Below are 8,701 nucleotides of genomic sequence, written 5' to 3'. Positions count from 1 at the left end.
GGAAACATCGACAGAGGCAATGCGTTTGCTACCTTCAAGCAGGTATGCGTTATAAAAGGTCAATCAACAAATGATGGCGCTGTTTGTGAAATTCGTGATTTATAATAGAGTTCATCATCGATATTTATAGGAACTTTAGAGTTGATACTTATACAAATCTAGCAGAATTCAAAACATATAACTGAAATTGAAGACCATGGATGTATTATCACAGGCCTGACAGGTTAGTACGTTCGGATTTGACAGATGCTTCTACGTTTGAACAGGAGATGAGTCCAGTCACACAGAACACATGTACATGTACTAGAGTCGAGGCCCAGGGCCCGTGGGCAACCTTTTTGAATGAATGGGTCAGATATAAGGAGTGAAAAATTGATTGGGCCGCACCTAACCAACGACATGCTGTTGATTTCAAATCTTTGATTCCGAGGACTTTCAAGTAATAGGTGTGTGTACTTAATCTGTATTCACAAAAACATGTCAGTATACAGTTGATAATTAATGGGGATAAAAGGCCTACCAGACAGCATCTCTATTGCCAATAAATTCTAAGCAGCTAGCTCGTGTTTTGTGATGATGTAAAAATGATTGATTCTTTCTTTTACTTGAGACATCTCACACGGACGCAAAAAAGCACTGGCGGGCCGCAAGTGGCCCGCCAGCCGTAGGTTGCCCACCTAAGTACTAGTTTAATAAAACAATATAAACACAATATAATGACCTGCATAATCAATGTATACATAGCTGGATATACAATAAAAAGACATGTGTAAGGTGCAGTATATAGATTAAGTAAAGACTATACATAACTTGTATTGTTCGATGCAGGTGACAAACGCCTACATTGGAATTACGACCTTCCTTACCGGTTTCACACCTCTGCATACAATCAGCATCCATGGCCTATAGTGGTTAGGGTGTCCGCGTATAGAGCGGGAGGCCCGGGTTCGAATCCCGATGGAGGCTGGAAGTTTTTGCACTGTTCTTGATTTTCCAACTCATTACGATTTTCATTTATATATATATATATATGTATATATATATAATATATATTATTATTATATATATATATATATATATATATATATATATATATATATATATATATATATATATATATATATATATGGAATATTTTGATTCATTTAGCCGACAAATCACAACGGTACCAGGCAGTGCATGGTTTCTTCGAAACGAAGTTGTTTGTTACGACACACGGCCATTACAATCGTTTAACTCTCACGTGTATGGACATTTGATTTGATTTGATTTATTTTGTTTTTTCACGTGCAAATATACAAGGTGAAAGGAAGTCTTCTATAAAGCATACAATAGCTTAACAATGTAGAAGACTCCCTGAAGAAAGAAAAGAGAAGGAAAAATTAAAGATCAATCTAAACGTTTCGACAATAAATCAATTATATGATATTTTAATTAATATGATGCAATTATTTCTTTAATATAACATTTTCTAAATGTCCTACACGATAATTTATTTTTAATAATGTCAGTAATAGAATTCCAGGTTTTTATTGCTCGATTTCTGAGGCTTAACATTCCTGTTGAGGTATTCGTGTTGTAATAATGCGCATGATTTGCATGTCTTGTGTTGTGGTGATGTATATCCGAATTACTGATTAAATAATTATGAAATGCATTAGGTAGGAGTCCATTCCAAGCCTTATAAGTGAAGGTGGCAAGATTTACACGTATTATGTCATTAATTTTCAATACATTCAAATCCTTGAATAGAAGGTTGGTGTGATCACGTGGTGCAGCATGTGATATGTGGCGGACAGCTTTCTTTTGTAATATAATAAGTGGCTTAAGATTAGTATCACGTGTACCAGACCAAATTATCGAGCAATAAGAAAAATGTGGGACCACTAAAGTTTGATAAAGAGTCTTTAATATGTGTTGTGGCAGGTAGTGTTTCAATTTCGATTATATTCCTATATTCTTTGCAACTTTCCTGCATACTATGGAAATATGATCACCCCATGAAAGTTTATGATCAATATGTACACCTAAGAATTTATTAGCAAATACTTCTTTGAGAATTTTACCTCCCATAAAAATATCTTTATCCCAGCTAAAATTTCGGGATGTATTAAAAACGATATAATTCGTTTTGCCAATGTTAAGCGATAGCTTATTAGAGGCAAACCAGTCGTTAAATTTATTTAATTCAGAAGACACTTTAATATGAAATAAATTTTCATTTTCATTTGATTCGAAAAAAATATTTGTGTCGTCGGCAAATAACGTAATGTTTGCGATTTCTGATACGTGGCAGATGTCATTGACATATATAATAAACAGTAAAGGCCCTAGAATTGAGCCTTGTGGAACACCACATTGAATTTCTGCAAGATGAGAATGAGTGTTTTTGTAAGAGATATATTGATGCCGATTAGATATATAACTATCGATCCAGTTCAGCGTCGTTCCTCTGATGCCATAATGTTGTAATTTACTAAGTAGAATGGTATGATCAATAGTGTCGAACGCTTTGGAAAGATCTAGGAACACAAGCAAGATCTATTATTATCAAGACTGCTGTACAATTTGTCAACGGCATCTGCCAGTGCAAGTTCAGTAGAATGATGTGGTCGAAAGCCATATTGTTGGTTGCATAGAATGTCATATTTGTTAAGAAAATTAAAAATTCGATTAAACTCTTTCAATGCTTTTCGAGAAACATGAAAGCAATGAAATGGGTCTATAGTTTTCGTATAAATCTGCGTCGCCCTTTTTAAAAATCGGAATAACCTTTGCAATTTTCAACTAATCTGGAAATGTTCCAGTATTAAAAGATAAGTTACAAATATGAGTCAAAGGCTTAGTAATTAAAGGAATAATGTGTTTAATGATACATGGCTTAAAATCATCATATCCTACTGCTTTATTAGGTTTTAGACAAGCAGTCGCAACGTTAAGGAGTTCCTCCTCACATACAGGAAATGTAAAAATCGAATTGTTGTGACTAGTTTATGCATAAACTCATTATGCGTCCCTTTGCTCGTAATCTTGTCTGCCAATGAAGGACCAAGATTGATAAAGAAGTTATTGAAGTCGTTTGCAATATCGATGTCATTGGTAATCTCTTGATCGCCATTTTTGAAAGAAGCAGGATAGGCCTATGTTGATTTTTTGCGGTCATTATGAAGAATTTCATTAATGATATTCCAGGTATTCTTCGAATTATTTCTAGCATCATAAAAGTTGTTATTAAAATATAATCTCTTAGAGAATCTAATAACATGATTAAGCTTATTACGATAGGTATTATAAGAAGTCTTATTACTTTCTGTCGAATTCTTAATGTAACGTTTGAACAATTTATTTTTCCTTTGAATAGAGGTTAGTATACCCTTTGTGATCCAAGGATGTTTCTTTTTACCTCTTTTAGTTATTTTACGGTATGGAAAGCAATCATTATAAGTTGAATCTACAATATTATAAAATCTATCATAAGCAACATTGACGTCATGTTTATCGAGGACATCGTCCCAATTGTTTTCTTTGATGCTTGATACAAATCGTCTTATATTATTGGTAGTACAATTTCTAGCGTGAATAGGGCTCTTTGGTATATATTTTCTTGCGGGAACTTTGATAAAAATGGGTAAATGATCACTAAGATCAGTAATCAGAATTCCTGATGTAATGGTAGAGGTAACATTGGTGATGATATTATCAATTAATGTGGCCGAATTACTACTAATACGGGTGGGCTTGCTAATTGTTGGTGTGAATCCATATGCGTAAATAGTGTTTAAGAAACTACACTGTAAAAACACTTGGGTCATTTTTTGACCCAAATTTGACCCAGCAACTTAGTGGAATCTCCACCAGCCCAGGTTTGGGTCAATTTGACCAAGGATCTGTGTCATTTGACATCTGACTTAAAACTGGGTTACTTTGACCCATACGCTACTTTGACCCATATGCTACTTTGACCCAGCTTTTGACCCAGTGGTTAGTGCAATCTCCACCAGCCCAGCAGATTGGGTCAAAAAAATTAACCACGTAAATGGGTCAAAGCTGAATTTACATTTGCAGTTGCAGGAAGTCTATAAAAGAAATGACATAAGACTTTGATTCCTAATGATAAATTAATTTATTCAAATCACAAAGTGGTGTTACAATAAAGCATGCAATTTCTTCTATTTCACATATAATTATCGATATTCTTTTTGTTTTATTCCAACTAGAACATCAGAGTAACAGTAAAAATCAGAGTAATGTGATACCCATAAAACTAAACAAACAATGAACACAAGAACATAGGCTAAGGCTAATGTACCAATTGAGAATCATTGGAAACTAAGCAATGTTCTTTAAAATCCTAACATACTTAACTAAAACAACTGATCATTTATTCATGTGCACAAACTTTAGTTCACTGAGGAATATGTTCTGTACTTCTTGAAAGACTTTAATTGTTGATCTCACAGCTAGGTTTGCTGCAGTGTTTGTAATATTAAGTTAACCAAGACTGGAGCATGCACTCACTCTCTACTTGTATCCTTAGTCACTGTAGTAATCTGATTATTAGCTAGCATTTCTAATTGTTTTTAAAGAATATAAATAAACAACATTCCATAGTTATCAATTGTATAAAATGTTAGGTATACAAAGAAGACATGTAGTACATCAATGGTGGCTGTAAGAAATCAAATATTTTGGAAAGCTCAATGTTTGGTGGGGGCTTTGTCATGGTCAAAAGTCAAAGACAATATCAAACATATTTTGCAGTGGGTTGGTGGGGCAAGACAAACCCTATGGCCAGCTGCCAATTAATAAAATCTTGCAAGCATATCCCAAAGGTGATAATTTCCTCAGTAGTTCTTGTACCAAAACAGCATTAGATTTGAATGAGAAAAAGCTGTTTAAAACATACAGTACAAGACTTAGTAATCACTGAAAAGTCATCAATAAATGGAAACACTGTGAATAAATATTTTTGCACCACCAATATGTTACAATATGTATTAAATTTTCGGTTGCTCAGGCAAAAAATGTACATCAGTCATACTTTTGGCTAGTTGTGCATGTATGATGTATGGAAGAACACTAGTTTTGTACCACTGTTTGTGAGGCAGTTCTGCTTCTTTAGTCCCTCTAAACTTAACAATAACAAATACCAAATGAAACTTAAACCTTGTTCAAGGTAATATAACATGCAAACATAAATAGCAAACAACTTTGTCACATTATGTAAATTAAAAACCTCATGTAATCATCCCATCATGTTAATGACCATGAACTAAGTGTTAACCTGATGTTGCACTGCCCAAGGTTTACAGGAGATATGTTCATATCCCTTATATGTGTTTTGAGAAAATTATACGATAAAAGGTTACAATGTATAAAAAAAAAAATCATATTAAAAACTACTTTTGAAAAGTTGTTTACATACGTTTTTTTCTCTTACTGACTACTTAAAAAAGCATGTAGGCTTCTTACTGAAGGGGATGTCGAAACCTTTCCTTTCCCTTCACTAACCTTAATGAGGAATTTGTGTATAAATTCCCAGGTTGTTTGACACTGGCAGGGGTAGGCTATGTCAAACAAGTACAATGATTTGAAAGAAATATCAAAAGCTGCAGTATAAAAAAAAAAATCATATTAAAAACTACTTTTGAAAAGTTGTTTACATACGTTTTTTTCTCTTACTGACTACTTAAAAAAGCATGTAGGCTTCCTTTCACTAACCTTAATGAGGAATTTGTGTATAAATTCCCAGGTTGTTTGACACTGGCAGGGGTAGGCTATGTCAAACAAGTACAATGATTTGAAAGAAATATCAAAAGCTGCTGTATAAAAAAAAAATCATATTAAAAACTACTTTTGAAAAGTTGTTTACATACGTTTTTTTCTCTTACTGACTACTTAAAAAAGCATGTAGGCTTCTTACTGAAGGGGATGTCGAAACCTTTCCTTTCCCTTCACTAACCTTAATGAGGAATTTGTGTATAAATTCCCAGGTTGTTTGACACTGGCAGGGGTAGGCTATGTCAAACAAGTACAATGATTTGAAAGAAATATCAAAAGCTGCAATCAAATCTGTTGCTGACAAAGCAACCCCTTCGATGATCACGAATGACTGAGTCGGATACCTTCTATCACCAAATGCAAGGACGAATGGCTGCTTTCGAGTTCTATCTTGCTTAAGCTCATCTTCCATGAAATGAGGAAGATTGGTCCCAACCTTTGGAAGAAAGAAAATAAATTGCTGCTTTCAATGCACAATTAATTCTGTTGTCACTAATTTAAATAATTAGCAAATCTTTTCACTTGAATCATTACCATAGCAGATTTAAGATTCTGTTGACCTCAAATGATCTTGGACCTCCATGAAAAAATAGAGGGATCATCTACTCACAAAGGGCTACCTACATACTAACTTTAAGGTTCAAGCAACTGAACTTGGCACCTGACTGTTATAAGTGAAAAATCATCATGACTTTTTATGCGATTTAATTACATACCAGTAGGAATGACTGAGGATGTAGGAATATCAGTTAATTAGCCTAGACAGTTAAAAGAAATTGACCCATATCCCTTACTGAGTATATTGTATGTAGACTGTTCAAGATAATGGTATTAGTACCTTTTGGATCTGTTTTTATGTTGAACTTTACAGGTGTAGGCTTCTTTACTTCTTTCGGTGTTGCTTCTTGTTTCTTAAAGGCATTGGATCGTTTTCGGGCAATCTTTCCTCAAGATAGTCTGTAGCATAGCCTGTAGCAGGATGTTTCCCATGGGCTTTTGGGTACCATGCTACCTATAGTCCACAGATAAAAATAGGACATATATAGTTAACTTCAATTGTTCAATTACACCGACTATAGTTTTGGCAAAGACTGTTTGTTGGAGTATATCATATTTTACTGCAGTGGCATAACCAGTAGGGGAAAAGCCCCAAATTGGTCACCCCCATCCCCCCACCCAAATTGACATACAAGTAAATTAGTAAGATAGAAATGATGAACCATTTTACATCTTGTCCACCCCTTAAATACAAGAATTTTATCCTCCCCTTACACCCCTTCCCCATATCTTGTCCCCCTCCCCTTGCACAGACTCCTTGCTACCCTTCAGCTCTCCCCCACCCCCACTAAAAAGTCTGATTATACTACTGTTTTACTACATTTAATAGCACACTGTTAACTCTCTGTTCAGCAAGATAGCTATTAACAAGTAACATTATACTAGTCTTAGCCTCTAACGTTATATTTAGTTAAACTTACGTAGTGAGGTTAGGCCTATGCTTTATCAAAAACCAAACGTTAGGTCTAACATTACAGCTATCTATGTATCACTATCAGTATCACTATCACTGTATCAGGGTAATTATGGGCTTGTCTGAACCACGGCGCTCGCAGCACTAATAACATGTTACTTAGGCCTAGCCTATCATCATATCTACAATGGCATACTATAATATAATATTTAACTAATTAACGTTGCGAGCGCCTGTGGCCTGAACTAGTCAGTTATACTTTGGCGTATACTTACCTTTGAATATTGGTATTTACATTGGCAAACCCCAGTCATCAAGGATGGGACTAACAAACGTGTCCATTTTCAGAGCCCATCAAAGTTTTTGATTCAACTAAGACTGCCTTCTTGGTCCTGAATTTACGTATGGTTTGTAGATTTGTGTGACGGTGTTCAGCTGTTGTCTACGAAAGGCGTCATGCAAAAACGCTGATAGTGGTCACATGACATAACTTATCCAATGAGAAAAGTCTTTGAGAATGACCCAGTGCAAAAAGTCAAACTTTCATCGCGCTATTTCACAATTTCAAACAATCTTGCGTAATAACTCAACCAATACGACCCATTTCTGGGTACAGTATGGCTGACTCAGCAGATGGGTCACACAAAATGACCCAGGTGTTTTTACAGTGTAGCGGATTTGTGTTTGTTGGTTAGATCGATATTATAGTCTCCCATGATATAGGATTTAAATTTGGTATGCGTTATGACGTTAAGAATACATTGTAAATGAACATTAAAATCATCTATCGAACCATTTGGTGGTCTATAGATTACGCCAATAATACTTTTCTCTTTACTAGGTGTTGTTATCTCAACAAATATAGATTCAATCGTCGGATTGAATATCGACAGGTCCGGTCTATGTTTGAAACTCAGGGTATTATGAACAAATAAACATATATACCCCGCCTCCTCTTCGGTCGCTGCGATGTTGTTCTATTAACGTGAAATTATTAATGCTTATCAGAGGTGAGATACTGTCGTTTCGCCAAGTTTCAGAAAATCCGATAATTGAGAAATCATCTCTGAGTAGAGAGAGAAAAGTTGTAATATCATTAAAATTTTGATTCAAACTACGACTATTGTGATGAAAAATAGATAAATCATCATGTCTAGGGAGATTATTAAATGATGTAATGTCGTAATGCATACATGAGATATTGTGCTCAATTAAAATAACAGCATTGAATTTATCAGTATGTTCCGGTTCGTTCGGGGTACTTTGTCTCCGGTCAGCTTTCGCAGTAGTAACTGGTAGCGCCATCAAAATGAATATATTTGTTATGAGGTTCATTTCTGCAAAGTTCCAGTTGGATAAGCCCTCGGTGTCACCTTGGTCTCACCTGGTTTGAAATTCCTCGCTCTACTCAGGTTTGGGATTAGCGTTTTCTTCTTGTATTTGACCGTC

At 35.0% G+C, this 8,701-nt stretch overlaps 1 long non-coding RNA gene across 1 annotated transcript; it reads right to left on the bottom strand.

The window, feature by feature from the left end:
• Positions 1 to 5,869: 5,869 nt before the first annotated feature.
• On the bottom strand, positions 5,870 to 7,929 carry LOC139971527 (uncharacterized). Its single transcript, XR_011794413.1, has 3 exons — positions 7,528 to 7,929; positions 6,620 to 6,793; positions 5,870 to 6,217 (listed from the first exon to the last, which is right to left on the bottom strand). It is a non-coding gene; the product is annotated as an uncharacterized lncRNA (long non-coding RNA).
• Between the last annotated feature and the right edge of the window lie 772 nt (positions 7,930 to 8,701).

Source organism: Apostichopus japonicus, chromosome 8 (genome assembly GCF_037975245.1).
Source record: "Apostichopus japonicus isolate 1M-3 chromosome 8, ASM3797524v1, whole genome shotgun sequence".
Lineage (NCBI taxonomy): Eukaryota > Metazoa > Echinodermata > Holothuroidea > Aspidochirotida > Stichopodidae > Apostichopus > Apostichopus japonicus.
This window is presented reverse-complemented; position numbering and strand designations above follow the sequence as displayed.